The sequence below is a fragment of the Ursus americanus genome, chromosome 8 (assembly GCF_024610735.1).
Source record: "Ursus americanus isolate L20-20 chromosome 8, mUrsAme1.1.p, whole genome shotgun sequence".
NCBI lineage: Eukaryota > Metazoa > Chordata > Mammalia > Carnivora > Ursidae > Ursus > Ursus americanus.
In genome coordinates, this window is record NC_142134.1 from 40,836,356 (window position 1) to 40,857,647 (window position 21,292).

Below are 21,292 nucleotides of genomic sequence, written 5' to 3' on the forward strand. Positions count from 1 at the left end.
CCACTTCGGTGAAAGAAAGCACATTACCTTCATCATATAGATGCATATAATTTGTAATAAAATGGAATAGATGGAGGAAAACAAACTGATACCTGTAATAAAACACTGAAATTATTATTGCATTTCACGGTCTATAAAAATGGCACATTCACAGAATTACAGTTTCCATCAAACTGCGGACCGCTAACAAGAGGGAGAAATTTACCGCACTCCTCATTCCCGAAAAGGAAAGGTAGGATTAGTTCCCGGATGTTTTCCCTTCCAGTATTAACGGAGTCAGCATTTACACTAGATGGAACTACATAATTCCCAAACTATGAAGAAGAAAACTCTATCTTGCCAAATTTACAACCCTCTCACATCTTATCTCTTCTGTTTCAAAATGTTCTCGGATATCCAAAAATTTGCATTCTGTTATTATAGTCTAATTTCTCGTAATGTTTTTAAGCTAAGAGAATAATAGGTTTATAAAATGCAATAATCATGATGAAGTTTTCTTTTGTTCCTGTATTATTTTTGAAGTAGTTCGACATATTTTGCAGATATTCATTCTCACAGAGGCTGTTTATTAGGGGAAAAAATTATCCTGAATTGACAAACTAAGGCAAAAATAATTTTTGAAACATTTAAATTTATATAAAGGTCAAGTTTTACCCTCCTGCTTTGCCAGGTATAACAAGTTTCCATATTAAGTTCTATTTTTTTAGAAAAATCAAATTCCATGTGCTCTTCTAGCTATGCCCATAGGTTCTTCCGGCATCCATCCTCCTACTTGGTATAAGTAATCATCTAAACTGTCTTAATACCACAATGTCTTTTTTTTTTAACCTTTCTTATACTGTTTCAAATACCAACCACAACCACATTTTTATTAAGTTTTACTTTCTCTGCATTTCTGTAAACTTTAAACTTTTTTCTTATTTTTATTTTTTTTAAAGTAGGTTTCATGCCCAGCATGGAGCCCAAAGTAGAGTTTGAACTCACACCCTGAGATCAAGCCCTGAGCTGAGATCAAGAGTCAGACACTTAACCAACTGAGCCACACAGGCACCCCTAAACTTTTGATCTTTGTAATTTGTACAGCTTTTATCATCTGTTTCTTTTTTTTTTTTTTAAGATTTTATTTGTTTATTTATTTGAGAGAGGGAGAGCAGAGTGAGAGAGGGAGGGAGAGAGAACACAAGCAGGGGTGAGGGGCAGAGGGAGATGCAGACTCCCCGTTGAGCAGGGAGCCCGATGTGGGTCTCGACCCCAGGACCCTGGGATCATGACCCGAGCAGAAAGCAGATGCTTAATTGACTGAACCCTCCCAAATGCCCCAAGATGGCCACTTTCTAATCCCTAGAACCTGTAAAATATGTTACCTTACACAGCAAAGGGGCTTCGCAGATGTGAATAAGCCAAGGATGTCGAGATGAGAAGATTATCCTGGATTTTCCAGGTAGGCCCACTGCAATCATGAGGGAGGCAGGAGTGTCAGGAGTCACAGGAAGAGGTATGATGACAGAAGCAGAGGTCAGAGAAAGACTGGAAGATGCTAGTGAAGGGCAGCAGAGTACGCCACCTCAAATATGCCATTTTGGCATATTGATTATTTTGAATGAAAGTTATTTGGGGGACAGTCAGTGCAAGAAGGACACTCTTAACTCTCCTGTGTGTCCCCCCTGAAAGCAGGAAATAAATCTCTCATGTGAGCGGTACCCTCCCTGTACCAGGAGGGTAGAAGGCATCCTTATTAGTAGAGAGGCAAGTTAGGGCCAAGAGGCCATATAACAAACTTTGTTACTTTTTCACTAATTTAGTAGCCCAAACCCAAACCTTTTTGTTCTGTCAATTCTTCACAAATTTATTGTTTGTCTAAGAGGTATACAAGCTTTCTGCTTTGCTTACTTCTTTGAGTCTCATATTTTTAGGGGGCTCCTGTACGTATGAAATCAAATTTGTTTTTTTCCTATTAATCTATCTTATGTCCATTTCATTATTAAACCAGGCAAAGAACCTAGAAGGAAACATTTTTCCACCCCTACACTACATTGCTAGCCTTGAAGATGGGAGGAAGGAGCCATAGTCCAATGATGGTGGCCAGTCTCTAGAAGCCAGAAAAGGCAAGGAAAGGGATTCTCCCCTTGAGCATCCAAAAGGAACTCTTAAGACGATAAACTTGCATTGTTTTCAGCCACTAACTTCAGGTGATTTTGTTACAACAGTAAGAGGAAACTAATATACATCCTGAGAAAATGATCAAGGTTTCTGTGGTCACATAATTTTGGGAAACATTATGGACTCTATCTCCTTCTCAGTGCCTACAATTTGAGAAGTCCTACAATAAAGAATCCTGTTTAACTTTGTTTAACTAGAATTTCCCAAAAGTTCTGACCATAGACATTTTAAGGACTATTTAACTGGAACCCACTTTGGGAAATAATGGTTTAAGGATTTATGCTATGGATGATGGCATCCAGAAGGAGGCAGACGTTCATTGATCTGGACTGAAATTCCATCCACTGATGCCATTTCAGTGAATTATTGAGTGTCCATTATAGCTTTACATTGTCACAGGTACTGGAATGAGGGAAGAAGGATGAGACATAAAGACAGAAGAAAATATTACTGATTCTAAGGAAATTATAATTTCATATGGGATATGACATATTTACCAAAAACTATAAACTGGGTAGAAAATGTTAGGTTCTGTGTGTATATATGGTGGCAGGATGAGCTGTTGTGGAAGTTTGGAGGAAAGAAAATGAGTAATTTCCGGGAAGTGGAAGGTGTCAGAGAATGAATTATGGAGGAGCTGGCATTCGATTTTGTCTTTTAGGGGCAGTAAGGCTGAGGGGAAGAGGGAGAAGAGAAGGAGGCGTTCTGAAGTGGTGGTCGCAGGGTGAGCAGCCTTACTGATCACTGGCACTACCTGACCCCAGAACTAAGCTGTTCCCCACTAGGGAAGGTAAGACAAGTCTTGGTAAGCCACATCCTCGTCTGTGCAATAATCAGAATTATAAATTGGGGTTCTAGTTCCAGAAAATTCTGAAGTCCTTACAAAACACCAAAATTTATGGCAAATAAATGAACATCAAATGACATTTTTAAAATACACAAGTATAGGGGCGTCTGGGTGGCTCACTTGGTTGGGCATTTTACTCTTGAGCTCAGCTCAGGTCTTGATCTTGGGGTCATGGGTTCGGGCCCCATGTTGGGCTCCTTGCTAGGTGTGGAACCTACTTAGAAAAATAAATAAAGTAAAATATAGAAGAGGCGCCTGGGTGGCTCAATCAGTTAAGTGTCTGCCTTCGGCTCAGGTCATCATCTCAGGGTCCTGGGACTGAGCCCCATATTGGGCTCTCTGTTTGGGGAGTCTGCTTCTCCTTTTCCCTCTGCCTCCTCCCCCTGCTCATGCTCTCTCTCTCAAATAAACAAATGAAATCTTTCAAAAAATAAAATAAAATATATAAGTACATATGACCAAATACTTAACATAAAACTTTATCTTATATGCTCCTTTTGGGGTATCTTTCTGCATAGAATGGACTTTCTGAGGCTCCTTAAAAATATGTACCCAGTGAAGTTTAGACTTAAGATGTTTTTTGTTTTTCCTGGTAACTCTTCCTAGTGGTAAGGATGGCTTTCTTTATTGTTCCTTGGACTCCTAAACTTCAGTTCCGAAAAGTTTCAGCATCAACTCTGTGTGCGTGAAGACTGCTTCCACAGTAAATGCCAAAGGAGGACCATTTCTGTGCTACTTTAGCTTCCTGTCTGGTGTCAGTTTTAGTCTCCTTGGGAGCAGAAACCATCTCTGTTTGTTCTTTGTAAGCCGAGGCTCCGGGGCAGCGGAGGCATGCAGCCTATGTTTGTGGAAAGGGTGAAAGGATTATCGAAGTGAAATCTTGGCTCCACTCAAACCGATTAAGAAAGAGAATTTTTTCAAACATTTATTTCCACATGGAAAAGGAAGATTAAAACACATGGCAGTTTAGAGATAAGGAATTCAACAGAACTTTTTTGGTGGGGATGGGGACTTTGGCCCCTAGAAGAAACAGGCTTATCACTTTCTGGAAGAGATGCCTATACTGCCCGTGGGCTTGATCCAAAGATAGTGGCAAATCAAGCAGCTATTTTCTGACATTTCATTAAAGAAAGAAAGGCAGGATTTAGAGGATCACAGTTTCCTCCCAAGAAGCATATTCACATAGGTGTGACCTCTGGAGATTTTGTGCCCCCCCCTTCCCCTTTTGTCTGGCAAACACCTTCTCATCTTTCAAGACAGCTCAAATGACACCTGTGGGAGGCCATGTGGCTCCCTTTGGCAGTTGTTTACTCTGCCCTTTGTGTTTCCCAGCACTCTGTGCAGAACTCTCTCAAATATCACTAATCATTTTATACGGTTATCTGCTTACATATCTGAATTCAATTCCATCGAGTTCTGCTAGGGCAATGTTAGATTCAAAGGCTCCAGGGCAAGGACTCTGGCCTCTAGAAGCTACTTCCTTCTCTGGGAGACAGACAAGTATACAATTACTTATAGTTCTCGGCAACCGCAGGAGAACATACGTAGAGAGGAGATGATGGGAGGGATGGCAGGGTCATAGTTCATCTCCTTAGCCCTTAGCACAGTGTCTGGCACATAACGAGTTCCATACATGTCAGTGGAGTGGGGGGGAGGTAGAAAGAGATGAAAGCAGCGGGGGAGGAAGAGAGAGAAGGGAGGGAAGGCAACAAAAGCGCCCCAGCCCTCCCGTCACTCTGCTGTGTGCTGTCCACTCCTCCGTTACTCTACAGGTGGTATTTTCAGATCCCTGGAAGAGGTATTTTGGAGCAGACAGTTGGTGCATCAGTCACACCTGGCACGTAATACAGACATGATAACCACCATCTGAGGGCAACGAGTCATATCTGTCCTGTGTTTAACTGTCCTCCCACTCCGAGGGGGTCTACAGAAAAGAGACTTTTGTCGCATTTGCTGAAAGCACTAGCTCTATGCTAGTTTAATTCTTGGGTTCTGCATCACTAGACCAGCAGGATCTTTTGCTCCTGCAAAAGGATTTAACTACAATTCTGGTCCCCTCAGAACCTTGTTTGCCATCCAGCTCCCCCTTTCTCTGCCAGCTTCGTCTGTGCAACCCACCTTGGGTTACTCTGGCAGCTCGAGAGCAGAATCTCATTTCAGGCCTCTGCTGTCTGCATCCCACAGCCCTCCCCGAGCAGCCTCTATTTCACGGGGGAGAGAAGGGAGGCGGCAGGATGATCAGCCGCCTCAAAAGATGAGAGTGCAAAGTATTTCTCAAATTTTCATCTTCAACGGCTGGTATCATTCAACTCCCTGGGGGGAGACTACGCCTGGTCGCTTAGCTAGCAAGATAATCTCTAGCTATCCTGCTGCCAAAGTATCAGTTACAGGTTCATTTGGGTGATGAGATCAATTGGTGTTCAGACCACGAGACAATGACACAAATTGGAGGTGGGGCAAAGGACGCCAGAGGGGACCGACCTCTATCCTGAAGTAAAGCTGAATTCTTCATATCCTTGTAAATTAAGTAACATGAAGTAACTTGATTCTAAACTGCTGGTTGTCTCACGAAGAGAAGCCCACCCGCAGCGGAAGTGAAGCATGTATTCCTGAAGAGGCTTTTTTCTTTGAGGGCCTAATTAGAGAGCTGCTAACACTCCTGTGGCACCCCAGCTCTCCCAGTATTATGACAAGAGGAGACTGAAATAAAAATGACTTGTGTTTAAAAATCAGTGTTTTACCAGACACAAAAAGTCACATCTTGCATGATTCCACTTATATTAAATAGCTAGAAGAGGTAAATCCCTAGAGACAGAAAGCAGATCGGTGGTTGTCAGTGGTTGAGGGGAAGGAGAAATGGGGAATAACTGCTTAACATGTACAGGGTTTTCATTTGGGGGGTGGTGAAAAGGTTCTGGGATAGCTGCACAACACTGTGAATGTACTAACTGCCACTAAATCGTTCACTTTAAAATGTCTAATTTTGCGGCACCTGGGTGGTGCCGCTGGCTAAGGGTCTGACTCGTTTCGGCTCAAGTCGTGATCTCAGGGTCGTGGGATTGAGCCCCCCTACGAGCAACCCCCCCCCCAACAAGCCACACTCAGGGCAGAGTCTGCTTCAGATTTTCTCTCCCTCTCCCTCTGCCCTCCTGCTCATACACTCACTCTCTCTCAAATAATAAATAAATAAATCTTTAAAATGGCTAATTTTATGCTATACGAATTTCACCTGAATAAAAATAAATAAATGTTTTCTAATCAAATGTTTTCTAATCGAAGGCCTCAGTATTTCTCATTGCTCAACCGTCTACCACTACTGGGAAATAAGGGGGATTTTATTCCCATTCCATAGTGATAAGAGGGATTAAGTAGGTCACTAAGTTCTAATACTTGTCACCTTTAGGTCTTTCTTGTGAAAAGCGTCCTATTTCCCCAGACATTCTGGGAATGTCTATAGCAGGGAAGTAACAAACCAGTGACCCCTGACTTGCTTGGCCCTTGACAATTAGCAGCAGCAGCAGTAGCAAGAGCCGCAACTGTTCACTGCAGTTACACAGTGCCAGCCAGGTCACCAGAGGTGATGGGGTGCACCTGTGTCTCCTGACCCTCCCCCCTGAGCCCGCCCCCCACACCGACCCAATTGACCCAGCTGCATTCTGGGGAGTGGCCGTCTGTGGTGCGGACAGCAGACAAAGACTGTGGATCATTCTCAGTCAGTAGGAAAATATGAAGACCTTGCTCTTGCCACATTCTTTCAGGATCAAAGAAAATCGATTTTAACAGAGTAGAAGCATCTTTGGAAGAGGCAGGTTTTCCCTTTTTTGATTCTAAGAATATATGCCTCAGCACACAGATCCAAAGCATCAGCTGGTAAGTGGAATGAGAAGCCCAAGAACTTAGGAGGAATAAAACACATTGAGAACAGAGGTGAAAAGAAACTACAAGACTGTGTCACAACGAACAATGGCTAACAAGAAGGGACTGCCCAGTCTTACCTGCCCCCCCTCACCCCATGCAGTCAGGGCCATGGACAAGGAAGCTTCCTAAGCCCTTACCCCAGCAACTTTCTGAACCATTCAGTATGTCTCACATTCTACTTCTTGACATAGCTCTAATTTTTCTGGTTTTGACCTTCTGACCTTTCTTCCAACCACGCTTTGTCTCACCACCCAGACTTAATGCTTAGCTTTGGGATTTGTTTTTCCTTGAGTAAGATCTAGACATTCCTCTGGGAATACTGCCTTTGGTGGCTTTGTGCACACTGAGCCTGACCCAGGGATGTCATCCTTCACTGTGACTCACGGAAAAGTCTCCAGTTCTGTTTTGGAGTACCCTTCCTTGTCTCAGGTGTATCTCTCAAGACTAAGACTAAAACTAAAGTTCTAATGCTAATTTCAGGCTTACAAATGGCCAGATAAGCTTCATATTAAGAAAGAATTTTTAAATACAATAAGAAAGCAAAATATATTAAATGCTTTCAAAATCCCCTAATTCTACTGCAATATGCCAATTGACTCAGTCATATATTTTCCTGTGTTGTGTAAGAAAAACCCATGTGGTCTCGTCACAAAATGTTCTGCACACCACAGAAATGACAGTATCATTTTTCTGGAAAAATTCTGAAAACACGGAAATAGCGTCTCTTTCCTATGTCTGTCATGCTGTGGAATGAGCAAAATGGGGAGTGGGTTACAGAGGCGGCATCAATTTCCCTTTGATAGGAATGCTGAGACACAGCTTCAATTCTGAGCTATCTTGAGGTTAAGCAGAATGGACGGGACTGCAATGGCGTATGTGTGCAGCTCCTGTCCTCAGACACAACAGTTCCCCGTCGCCTCCATCTTCATATCCCTGCCACAGTGGTGCACTGACCACTGGCTATTCTGTTCACTGACTCTGACTTTGGGCAAGTCACTTACACTTTCTGAGCCTACTTCTCCACTAGTAAGATGGGAAGAATAACACCTATTGTTAATTATTGTTATGGGTTAAACTGTACCCCCAAAGGTATATTGAAGTGCTAACCCTCAGCACCTCAGAAGGTGATCTTATTTGGAAAGAGGGTCATTGTCAGTGTATTTGTTAAAGTGAGATCATACTGGAGTAGGATCATGAATCTAGAATGCCTGTTGTCCTTCTAAGAAAAGGAAAGACAGCCCTGTGACTGAAGTGATGTGGCAGCAAACCTAGGAAAGCCAAGGACTGACGGCCACCACCGGAATCTATGACGGGGCAAGGAAGGGTTCCCCCCTTTATGTCTCAGAGGGAGCATGGCCCTCTCTCTCTCTTTTTTTTAGTTGTGTTCAGTTAGCCAGCACATAGTACATCATTAGTTTTTGATGTAGTAGTCAACGACTCATTAGTTGCATACAACACCCAGTGCTTCTCTTGATTTTAGACTTCTAGCCGACAGAACTGTGAGACAATACATTTCTGTTCATTCAGGCCACGCAGTTTGTGGTATTTTACTGCAGTCGCCCTAAGAACTAATACAGTGGTGGAGGTATAATTTATTTGATGTGTGTGTGTGTGCGCGCATCTGTGTGTGCGTGTATGTTTTTTAAATGCAGAAGAAACACACACACAACAAACCAAGTAGGCAAGAAGAAAATAAGGTAAATTTTCTTATAGATTTGAACTAAAGAAGTGACATGATTTTCTCTGAAGCTGACATTGCCTCTCTAAACCCACCTCCCACTATTGTCCTGTCCACTCTGGCCCAGCTCACTGGCCTCCCGGCTATGCCTGAAATATCCCACCATGTTCACTCCTTAGGGTCTTTCCATTGGCTGCATCCTTTGCCTAGGACATGCCCATGGTGAACTCCTGATTTCCTGTCTTTCCTTAACGAAGCTGACCTGGACATTCCATTTAACATTGCAATGTGTTCTCCTGCCACCCAGCACTAATTCCCCCTAGCTCTTCTTTTTCTTGTTTCCATATTCTTATTGGCTTCTAATAGCCTAGTAATTAATTTATTTCTCAATTACATGCATTATTTATTATCTGTTTCCCTCTATGTTAGAACATAAGCTCCATAGGGCGGAGAGCTTCATGTTTTGCTCATCGATGTGAACAAACACCTAAAACAGTACATAGTTCATAATAGGTACTTGACGAAGATTCTTTAAAATCCATTATTTATTTTTAATTAACCACTTTATGATGCTGTACACGTGTACTGTAAAACATTGAAAAAATTAAAAACTTTAAGTTCCTACCATCCAGTAATATCTTTCCAGTTATGACAAATCAGAATGGTTTTTATCTTCTTTTAAGTGACTGCCTAAGGAATTCTTTTTTTTTTTTTTAAAGATTTTATTTATTTATTTGAGAGAGAGAGAGCATGAGGGGGAAGGGTCAGAGGGAGAAAAAGACTCCCTGCTGAGCAGGGAGCCCGATGTGGGATTCGATCCTGGGACTCCAGGATCATAACCCTGAGCCGAAGGCAGTCGCTTAACCAATTGAGCCACCCAGGCGCCCCGAGGAATTCTGTCTCTTAAGAAAAAATGGTATGGATAACATCCACCTTACAAGACTTGGTACATGGATTAAATGAAATAATGTATCCAAACACTTAATATAATGCTTGCCATAACAACTCATACAGGTATTTTCTTTCCTTTGATCTTGTCTTTAACTTTCATCCTTCTAAAAAGTAGCAGATACTTGTAGACAAGAGAAAGGTATAATGTTGTTCTTATAGGGGAGGCAGGTGGGGAAGATCTCCCACACCTGGCACTCAAGATGGAGTCCCCAAATTCATAGTACCAAGTTCTACGGCCTAAATGCACTATGAGACACAAGGCCACTAATTATTCCATAGAATTTTATAACAGTAACAAAACAATAAACAATGATAATTACATTTTTATATTACATCCTCCCATTTGCAAAAGCTTTTCATATTAATTTTTTTATACAGATGAAAGAAAGGGGCTTAAAGAATTTAAGTGACATGGCCAAGTTTATACAGCTGCTAAGAAGAAGAGCTGAGAATTAAATCTAGAATTAGAAGGTCATCAGCAACAAGGATCTCTTAACTTGGCTGTGAAATGCATACTATCCATTTCTAGAGTCCCACTCACAATAAATAAAACGTTCTTTAGTACTTTCTCCGTAAGCTACTTCCCTCCCCATCCTCTAAACAAACGACTTACCTATCTTAACAGCCACACGTCCTTTCCTTGCTGGGCAACTTTCCACCAAAAATTTTCCTCTTATAAAAAGGAGATCAGTGGTTAAGCGTGCCAGGAAATGGAGTACATTGCTGAGAAAACCTAGGAATCACTGCTCTTGTGAACTGTTGAGAAAAAACAAAACATTAAGAGCTTTAGATCTTCAGTCCTCTTGGGAAGCCTTCAAAATGAATCTTTTCTATTCTGGCAGAAGTCAGTACAAAAGAGTGGTGGTTTTTTGTTTTGGTTTGTTTGGGGTTTTTTGCTGAGGTTTTAAATTAGGTTTAATAAAATTAAACTTGCATTCCTTAGCCTAAATTTATTCTAGGGCCTTAAAAGCATTTATTATGAATTGTTTCTACTTTTGAAGGGACTGAGAGAATCGTGTCCATGAATACCAATGCTCCCGATCCTTACATACAGAATTATCACATTTGTTTTTCATGGTACTTTAGCTAAAATTCAAGGAGCTAGAAGACACAAATTCAACCTAGCAGACTTTGTAATCATTAGGTTGTTTCCTCCCCCGGAGGTAGTAAGGCACCTTTTTATTCAAATACCAATCACAGAGTTAATTAGGTTAATGGGCTCCCTGTGGGTAGGGCAGGCACCATCTCTTCTAAACATGCCAGGATGAAAACCGTCACAGTCATTGTAGATTTTAACTGGAATGGATGTGGGAAATGTCCAGGAGACAATCCCTGATTCAAATATGCCTTTTGCATAGCTAAGAAGACAACATTCTGGGGCAATGATACAGAAAGAAATCTCTTCACATCTCAGGATGACAATGGGTGTCTGACCCTGACGAGGAGTTGACTGTATGGGCTTAGAGAAGGATTCCCAGCTCTGGCTACAAGGGGCTAGCTTGTATCAGAGCAACTTGCCAACGAACAAAACCAGAAAAGCTGGGTAAGTATTTAAAAAGCTGTTGAAAGGCATTGGAGTGCTACACCAGGGTAGCCAGGACAGGAGAGGACAAGATCTTAGGGAGAAGAAAAACAAAACTGAGACAAATCATTATACTGCTTTTCCTTTCAAGCCGTCTACTTATCTTCGGGCACCTGGGTGGCTCAGTCGGTTAAGCATCCAACTCTTCATTTTGGCTCAGGTCATGATCCCAGGGTTGTGAGATTGAGCTCTGCACTGGGCTCCATGCTGCGCATGGAGCCTGCTTAAGATTCTCTTTCTCCCACTGCCCCACCCTTCCCCCCCTCTTCTCTCTTTCAAAAAAAAAAAAAAAAAAAAAAAAGACCTCTACTGATCTTTAAGAGGCACAGGGCAAACTGCTGAGAAGCCGAGCAGAAAGCAGCTGCTTATAGGCACCTAAAGTGAGCAGACCAAAAAATACCAGAGCTGAGTATCAAATCAGTTTGGTCCCTCATTGGACTAAGAAGGTCTGCCCTATTCTAACTGCCTATCAGAAGCAAAAGTAAGCCCCATCGAGGAAGGTACCACCATCTACAGTATCTGTGGCTCTTTATACAAAATGTCCTGCATTTCATCAACAATATCTGGCATACCAGGGCATAGGTTCAAGAAAGAAACAGACAATGAAAACAGGACGCAGAGGTGACAAGTCATAGAATATGGTCTTTAAAATAATTGTGATGTGTATGTTCGAAATTATAAAGTTTATAAAATATTTTAACACATCTCTCAGTAAGTCACAGAACAAGCAAAAAAAAAAAAAAAGACAAAGAAAAAGGATACCCAGGATTTGAGTAACACAATTCACAAACAGCCTCAGTAACCTATGTGGATTAGGTTGTACCCAACAACTGTGACTACATATTCTTTTAAGGTACGCATGAAACATTTATAGAAATTAACCACATGTGGGTCATAAAGTAAGTTTCAAGAAATTTCAACAAATAAAAACCATATGTACTTTTTTGAACGTACTATTCTGAAATAATATAGACTCAGGAAATATCAAAAATTTAACTTTTTAAAGCAAAATGTAATTTACATACAGTAAAATAAGCTACTTCTAAGTGTAGAATTTGATACATTTTGATAAAGGAATATAATTGGGTAACCAGCAACGAAATAAAAATATAGCGCATTTGCATCACTCCAGGAAGTCCCCTCGCGCCCCTTTTTGTGAACTGCCATAACCCAAAGGCAATCACTGTTCTCGTTTCTGTATTTCTATTACCACAGATACGTTCCGAACTTCATACAAATGGGCTCATACAGAAAGTACTCTTTCTTATGAAAATACCACAACTTACAATATATTCTCCTATGAATGGACATTTGGTAGTTTCCATTTTAGAGCTATTATGAATAACACTGCTATAAATGTTCTTGTATAAACCTTTTTGTGAGCATGTATTTCCATTTCTCTAGAATAAACACCTAAGAATGGAACAGCTAGGGTACAGAGTTGATCAATGTTTAACTTTATAAGAAACTGCCAAACATTCTTCCAAAATGGCTATATCCTTTATACTCCCATCAGCCACACACAGGAGTGCCAGCTTACACAGCCTCACTGACACTTGGTGTTGGCAGACTTTCAATTTGAGCCATTCTAGTGTGAGGTTTTGATTTGCAACTCCCTGGTAACTAATAGTTGTCACTTTTTAAATATCTTCTTTTATGCAGTGTCTGTCCTAAGACTTTTGCCCATTTTTTAAACTGTAGTTCTTACATTATTGATTTACCGGAGTTCTTTTACAGAACTGATACCCGTTCTTTGTCAGATATATGTATTACACATATTTTCTCCCAGTCTGTGGTTTTCCTTTACAGTTTCTGTCTTTTTGATGATCAGAAGTTTTTAATGTTGATGATCGGAAGTTTTTAATGTTGATGCACTCCAATTTATCATTTTTTCTTTTAGTGCTTTCAGTGTCCTCTAACAATCTTTGCTTAAAGCCTACCTAAAAGCCTAAAACATATTCTCCAGGAGTTCTGTAGTTTTAGCTTTAGGATCTATCTCAAACTGATTTTTGTTTGTGGCATAATGCAAAGGCCACAGGTTGATCTCCCAGGTTAATTTTCCTCCCACTCATTCTAGTAACATTTGTTGAAAAGGCTTTCCCTCCCGAATTAAATTGTCATACCACCCTCATCAATTAATTAACATACGGCACAGTATGTTTTCAATTAAGCTACAAATCAATATATAAGTGATAACCAGAGTCCTCAAATTTTGACAATTAAGCAGTACACATCTAAATAACCAATGGGTCAGAGAAGAAATCACAATGGTAATTAGAAAAAATTTTTGACCTAAGTAATAGTGAAATGATAAATTAAAAAATGGTGAAATGTAGCCACGGTTATACTTAAAAAGTTTAGAAAGCAATCACTTATATATCTATCTCAAGGAATTAGAGAAAGAACAGAGATAAATCCAAAGAAAGAAGGAGGAGGTAAATAATAAAAAATAAGAGCAGAAATCAGTGAACTTTAGAAAAAGTAAAGAAAAGTTATTCAAGGCAAAAAGTTGGTTCTTTGAAAGAGACTAGTAATACTAGTAAATCCTTCAGCAAGCTCAAGAGCCAAAGCTGCTCATTCTCAGCTCTATTACCTGAGTCTTCTTCCCACAATGCTATTTTAGACAGTCTCCTCAGTTCCTCTGTTGTTGTTGCCAAAGACAAGCAAAGGGTCTATTTTGCTCATGAAAGTTTTGCTTTTATTTTTTTTACAGAGAAACAGCTACAGAATAACAGAAATAAATAGGGGGACACTGCAAAGTCCCCAGAATCTCAAATATGAGCTCTCTGCCAGCACCCTTATGAGGTCAAAACAACATTGACCTAATATCTAATAAGACATCGGTCTCCAAGATGTGAAACTATCAATAAAACTACTTAAAATATTGATTTACATCCACTAGTATTAGGAGTGAACTACATTCTTAGTGCATATTCTGCCTTAAAAAGGGCGACTAACAACACAAAAAAGCCAATGTGATTAGCAAGACATCTTAAAATTAAGTCTCCAGCCCTACGACTCAGCAATTGCACTAGTAGGTATTTACCTAAAGGATAAAAAAATACTGATTTGAAGGGGCACATGCACCCCAATGTTTATAGAAGCATTATTAACAATAGCCAAATTAGCAAAAAGCCCAAATGTCCATCGACTGATGAATGCATAAAGAGGTGGTACACACACACACACACACACACACACACACACTGGAATATTACTCAGCCACCAAAAAGAATGAATCTTGCCATCTCCCATGACATGGTTGGAGCTAGAGATATATGCTAAGCGAGATAACTCAGAGAAAGACATATACCATATGATTTCATTCATACGTCCAATTTAAGAAACAAAACAGATGAACATAGAGGAAGAGGAAAAACCAGAGAAGGAAGCAAACCATAAGAGACTCTTAACTACAGAGAACAAGATGAGGGTTGCTGGAGGGAGATGGGCAGGGGATGGGCTAAATGCGCGATGGGGATTAAGGAGGCACTTGTTGTGATGAGCACTGGGTGATGTATGGAAGTGATGAATCATTAAATTCTACACCTGAAGCCAATATTACTCTACATGTTAACCAACTAGAGTTTAAATTAAAACTTGAAATAAGAAAAATACAATAACGAAATTATATTAAGTCTCCAGGATGTGAATATAAATCTCTATATATTTTTCACTGATGCAGACACTGTGATAGTCAACACAATACACAGTAATAAGTATTTTCAAACAAGAGATAAAAAGCCGCACACCATCTGTAAAATATTCTGCCTCTGTGAAAAATGATTTAAATAATATCCCAAAATCAACCACTTGCATTAGTAATTCACTGATAATTACATAACGCACAGATAAAATATGGCAATCAAATTCATTCCTTAGCCAACAGTTAAAGAAAATGTTGGTGGAGAGCTGAGGAAATACATATTCAAAAATTACTCATCATGCAAAATTTATCATACTGTTCAATGAAAGTACACATTCCTGTCTCAATAATGAAATACATAAAGAACTACCTGTTTTAGTGAACCACTAAAGAAAGGAGTACCAAGGAAGAATTACATGTTCTAAGAATAAATGACTTCTTTAATAAACACAATGTTTTATGGAGCACATATACGCACTGAGTGGAGTGCAGAAAGGAGCCCCGGAAAAGTTAATGCCACACAAGAATGTACTCACTGCCTCACTCACGGGCAAGCTATTACTGAAAAGAAGTTGACTCTACAGGAGCACCAAGAATGTCACTGGCATCGCTAATTTAGTAGAGTCATTATAAAACCCTGTAATAACATGGGAGGTGATCGTGACAATTTTTCACACTGGAGGCACAGTGGGTGCTCGGTTATTGTCATACCCCTGCACCAAGAAGAGTTGTCAAATTTTAAGTCGCCTCACATTTTTTCTTTTACAAGTAGACAAGTGTTCTAAAATCCCATGACTGCTTCAGGGATGCCAACCATCAGGTATACACTTCAGAAGAGATATTTTTGAGGTAAAAAAATAAGCATGTTTAATATTTTTTCAAAAATAGCAATTCTGCTCAGAGCCAGTTGTTATTTACTTTTCTGATAAAGTTGATGCTTTGACAATCAGCGATAATTACTTTTCAAGGAAATTCATTCTACGGAAATAATATTTTGAAAATAAGTGTTTGAAGAGGTTTTTATCAAGTGATTCTGTTGTTGTTGAAAATGACAAAAGCATCACCTAGAGCAGTCATCCTTGAATTCTCTCGTTCTTACAATTCCCACAACTAATGTCAGCAAATCCTGCTTGATCTATCTTCCAAATATGTCAAGAACACAATCACTTCTCACTGTCTACAGCGTTACCATGCTAGTCCCAACCAAAATCATCTCATCCCAGATTAACAATACAGCTTCCCAGAGGACCTCCTTGCAAATACTCCTCGCCCAACTCCTACACCACACCACTGTCCCCAGCAGCCAGTCACCTTATTAACACCTAAGTCAAATCACACGACTCATTTGCCCCAAGCCATCTAATGATTTCCTATATGCCTCAGCATAAAAGCCAAATTCCCTACAATGGCCTACAAGTCATTACATGATTTCATCATTACCTCACTGACATCATTTCCTAGTACCCTTGTCTTGATGTACTCTACTCAAGTCCCAGTGGTGCTATGCCTCAGAGGCCAGGCACACTTTGCCTCAGGGCTTTCCACTGGCTGTTCCCTTTGCCTGGAATATGTCCCCAGATATCTTCCCTCAGTTCCTTCAAGTCTTTACTTAAAGATCACTTTTCCACACGGCCTTCCCTGGCCGCCCTATCTAAAATAGCAACAACTCCCAACACTCCCCATTCCCCTTCTTTGCTTTATTTTTCTCTTAAATGCTTCTCACCATCTAACATATTTTAACTATACTTGTTTATCAGCTTATTGCCTATCTTCCTCTCCCACTGAATGAGGGCAGAAATATTTGGTCAGATGTGTGCTTACTGTTCTAGTCTAATATGATGTCTAGCATTAATACCTGAATATGTGAATGCTGAAAAAACAAGTAGTCAGTAAAAACCTTCATATCTGCACACTTTAAAAGCTTCGAAACAGAATTTTTCTAAACCTTCCAAATGAATTTTAATGAGTTTTGAACTCTTTGCTAGAAATATAAAAATGCAATACCTTAATAATAATTAGCAAAAATAACTGAGTAACATAGGAAAATAAAACTTATTAACTGAATTGAAACCAAAATTTTGGCATAGCTGGTAGATATGACTAAAAACATGTATTATGACTTACCAAGTGCATCCAACAATGTCATTCTTCTATTTGGATCAACATCTCTTTATGAATAATTTTTTTAGGTCCTTAAATAAATTATGAAAATAAAATGAACTTATAACCACACCATCAAATGTCTACATCACAAAGTGTTAAACCAAAACAAAACAAAGCAAAAAATAATGATATATTCAATGAATGTGCTCTCATGGAGCAAAGGGAATTTTTGTACTATTAATAAAATAAAAATGTAAATATCTTCATCTCACCCTTTAAAATGTCAATTTTGTAAATGTTTCATGGCATTCAAAATATTTGTATATTTAACATTTATGAACAAGCAAACAACCATGGGGGGTTGGAAATCTTCATTTACAACTTGGAAACCACTGTGCTAAAGACGGGAAGGAAGAAAGAGGCACATTTTGTCTCAGTTGATAGAAACATAAAAACCATCCAATAATTACCAGAGTGTGAGAAATATTATGATGAAAGTCTCTGCCCTCCTCTGCAGCTCTGTCCCTCACAACTCCCTAAATGACCCAAACTTTACAAAGTTCATGCTCCAGCAACAGCTAAGTTCTGGTAATTTCTCATGCACAATATTTTTTTTAAAAGATTTTATTTATTTATTTGACAGACAGAGAGACAGCCAGAGAGAGAGGGAACACAAGCAGGGGGAGTGGGAGAGGAAGAAGCAGGCTCCCAGCGGAGCAGGGAGCCCAACGTGGGGCTCAATCCCAGGACCCTGGGATCAGGCCCTGAGCCGAAGGCAGACGCTTAACGACTGAGCCACCCAGGCACCCCTCTCATGCACAATTTTTGATTCTGGGCCTTCACTTCAGTCTAGGGTTGCCAGGTAATATATTGGATGCCATTTTCTGGGTGGCTAGAAACAAGAATAATTATCAACATGGATTTCCCTAAGAAAACAGTAAAGGCAGAAAGTAGCAAAAGAACAAGAAAGGAAAAAAAGACACTCTTCAAAAAAATTTTCATTCTCTCAACTCTTTATCCTCTTTTTAGTGGCAACTGAGAACTAAGTTTAAATGAAATCATTGAGCAAAACTTTCTAAAGGGCCTCCCACAACCTACCAACTGCTGAAATGAGCCCATCCTTTCTCCTAAGAAGTCCCCTTCTTTCACAGGGCTCCAGGACCTGGGCATCAACCAGTGATGCCAATACCTGTGCTGCTTAGGCTTTGGGAGCCCAGCTCAAATCTCACGATGTTTATAATTAATTCTCATTGGTCAATTGGGATGGCATTTGATATTCACCATTAACCCAAAATTATTAGTGAACTATATCTCATTCGAAAGGAAGCACTTGCTTTATGTATAGTCGATTCTCATTATTTACAGTAGGTATGCGCTATTAAGTTGCCATGAATACTGAATTAGTGACCATGGAACCACCACTCCTAGGGGAAATATAGGGCTAGGCTCCTGAGAGCCCCTGGTCACATCTGATCAAGCAATCAATATATACACACAATCTTATTTCATGTGGGCTCCTATTTAAAGACGCCTTATTTAATATATATTGTTGATCTGTTAAGACTGAACTCCTGGCCAATAACACTATAACTCGTACCTGAATGAAGCTTATCTAACACACATATTTCTCCGTAAAGTATATCACAGCCTTCTTGCACTTGGGGAACGCTAAACAGCACGCTGGTACTATGCACAGGGGCCATTGTAAACAGCACAAGCACCACCACCAACAACAAAAAACCCACAAAAATGCAAAAAACATGGTACTGAACGGACCACGAAAAGGATACTTATTTACAGTATAAGAGTTGAAACAAGAAAACAGAACATTGCCTTGTTTGACCTCAGCTGGGAACATGCATATCAGGAAACTAAAATTTTTCACTGATCTATGCATGTCTGCAAATCACCACTAAAGTACCCCAAGTATAGATTTTAGGGTTACAAATAAATTTTTGCGAGCAGGCAAACTGGTAAATACAGAATCCATGAATAATGAGTACTAACTGCATTGTATGTATGGTTCCAGGTCCAAAATCTGGTTTTCCTCTCTTAAATTTCTTCCCATTTAGACAGAAGAAGCCCGGTGAAACTCCCATAAATCTTATGCCTCCCAGCTCAAGTACACTAGCTCCATGGAAGCTCACTTACTGTTGAGGTAGCAGGCTACAACTTGTCCTACGGTGAACACTCATGTTTGGAGCCCCAGTCCCATCTCTATTCATTTCCTTTCTTGTATCCTCAGGGGGAACTTTGCAGAACACTTGAAATGTTAACAGTTTGTTTGTGAATCAAGAGTAACTATATCTGGATCTCTTTTTCAGATACAACAACAAAATCAGCAATAATGAGGCAATATATGTTTGGTATCATACCCTGGGGACTGATAGGGAAGAGGGAAAGGGAAGAACAATGGGATCCTTCAGTGGGCCCAGAGTAGGTATATCTAGGTAAATTCCTCTGACCAAGTTGACAACGATACTTTCTCCCATTGCCATGGCCACAAACAGGATGTTCCACAGCCCCTGCTGCCTATGGGGGTCCACCCTAGAAAACACGTGCTGAGAGTCAGATGCCGGCAGTTCAAGCTATCAGTCCAGCAGTGAGGAACACCGGGGGTCAGGACCACATCTCCAGGATTCACTGACTTCTGGCAAGTCAGGATGCCTATGACGTGCCACTTGAGAACAGACTGTAACAGAAACTACAGCTGAATTACTCAGAAAGTCTCTTCCTGGGAGCAGTAACTGTGCTGCTGGTGTGGGCCAGGGGAATTAGGTTTCTGCTTGAGCAGCTTCCATTCTGCATGCAGACATAACCCAGTCACTCCGAGCACTGTATTCTCAACCCATTCTCAACAGCAACTGGCAAGAGAAGCGGTGACTCAATAGCCAAACTGTGGAAAGAGCCCAGATGTCCATTGACAGAGAAGTGGATAAAGAAGAGGAGGTATATATATACAATGGAATATTATCCAGCCATCAAAAAATGAAATCTTGCCATTTGCAATGACTTGGATGGAACCAGAGGGTATTAGCTAAGCGAAATAAGTCAATCAGAGAAAGGCAATTATCATATGATCTCACTGATACGCGGAATTTAAGAAACAAGGCAGAGGATCATAGGGGAAGAGAGGAAAAAATGAAACAAGACGAAACCAGAGAGGAAGACAAACCATAAGAGACTCTTAATCTCAGGAAACAAACTGAGGGTTGCTGGAAGGGAGGGAGGTGGGAGGGATGGGGTGGCTGGGAGATGGAGATTGAGGAGGGTATGTGTTGTAATGAGCACTGGGTATTGTGTAAAACTGATGAATCACAGACCTGTATCCCTGAAACAAATAATATACTATATGTTAATAATTTAAAAAAGAGAGAGAGAAAGAAGCTGTAACTCCAGTTTAGGTGGCTCAGAGTGGACAGCAGGACCCACACTGTGATACTCTTCTCCTTTTCCTTTTCCTTCTCTAAGGCCTCCAACTTGACAGCACCGTGTAGGAGAAATATCTGGACTTTGGGCCAAGAACTCTGAATTCCAGTTTTGGCTGGGTACAAAATTATATTGTAAGGTTAGGGGGAAAAGGATATAAACCACCTCCCTCCCTTTCTTCTGTACATGCATGCACTAGCAAGAGGAGAACAGAAATTCTGCTCCTTCACCTCCTGCCTTCCTCTGCCTCTCATGTTCCAACAGAACTTCTGGGAATGTGTAGGTGCAAAAGATCTGCCCAACACTGTGTGGTTGGAGCTACAAAAGAGGGAAATCTAAAGCCATGAGCACATGGAAACATCTCCACAGATGTTCTACCCATAGAGTCAGGCTGAAGGGTTGAAATCTAACCCCCTTCCAGATCTTATAATTTTCTACTATTCCTCCAGGCAGAAAATACCTCTTAGCCAAACTACGAGTTTTGGTAATCTGAAAGGTTGCTGCTAGTATTAATTTTCATTTCTCATTTTCCTTTCAGTATTAAATTTCAGAGGCAAGTGGTCTATACTTTTATCTCCATCATCTCAGCACTGTTCTCTCAACTCCCCAAATCATTCCTCATCCTGCCAATCTACTCAAACTGCACTTCTGAAAGTCAACAAAGACCTGTGACTCCCAAATAAAAGCCTTTACTCAATTCCTATATATTTCTGGACACCACGATTTAGGGGGTGTCCGTACGGTGCTAACTGGACACCACAATTTAAAATTTTCTTTTCTTTAGTTTCCTTGGTAACTGTATCTACGTAGTTGCTTCTAACTCTCTATTTTTTCCCCCTCTCTCTGATAAATGTTCAAAGTAAAGCAAGTATCTATTTCTTACCAGCTGTAATGACAACAGTTTTTCTAAGACTAACACCGGTCACTTCACTTACTCATTCTTCGTTATTCTCCATGGCCTGGTTAGTTTTTTTCTTT

At 40.3% G+C, this 21,292-nt stretch overlaps 1 protein-coding gene across 5 annotated transcripts in view; it reads right to left on the reverse strand.

The window, feature by feature from the left end:
* CRACD (capping protein inhibiting regulator of actin dynamics) overlaps positions 1 to 21,292 on the reverse strand; it is a 258,801-nt gene that overhangs the window by 120,999 nt on the left and 116,510 nt on the right. For 4 of the 5 annotated variants that reach the window (XM_087864123.1, XM_087864124.1, XM_087864121.1 and 1 more), the window contains exon 3: positions 10,168 to 10,310. The gene's annotated coding sequence lies outside the window, so the exon portion shown is untranslated. Of the gene's footprint in view, positions 1 to 10,167; positions 10,311 to 16,906; positions 16,923 to 21,292 lie in introns of those variants that run through there. The other variant, XM_087864122.1, reaches the window with a different exon arrangement.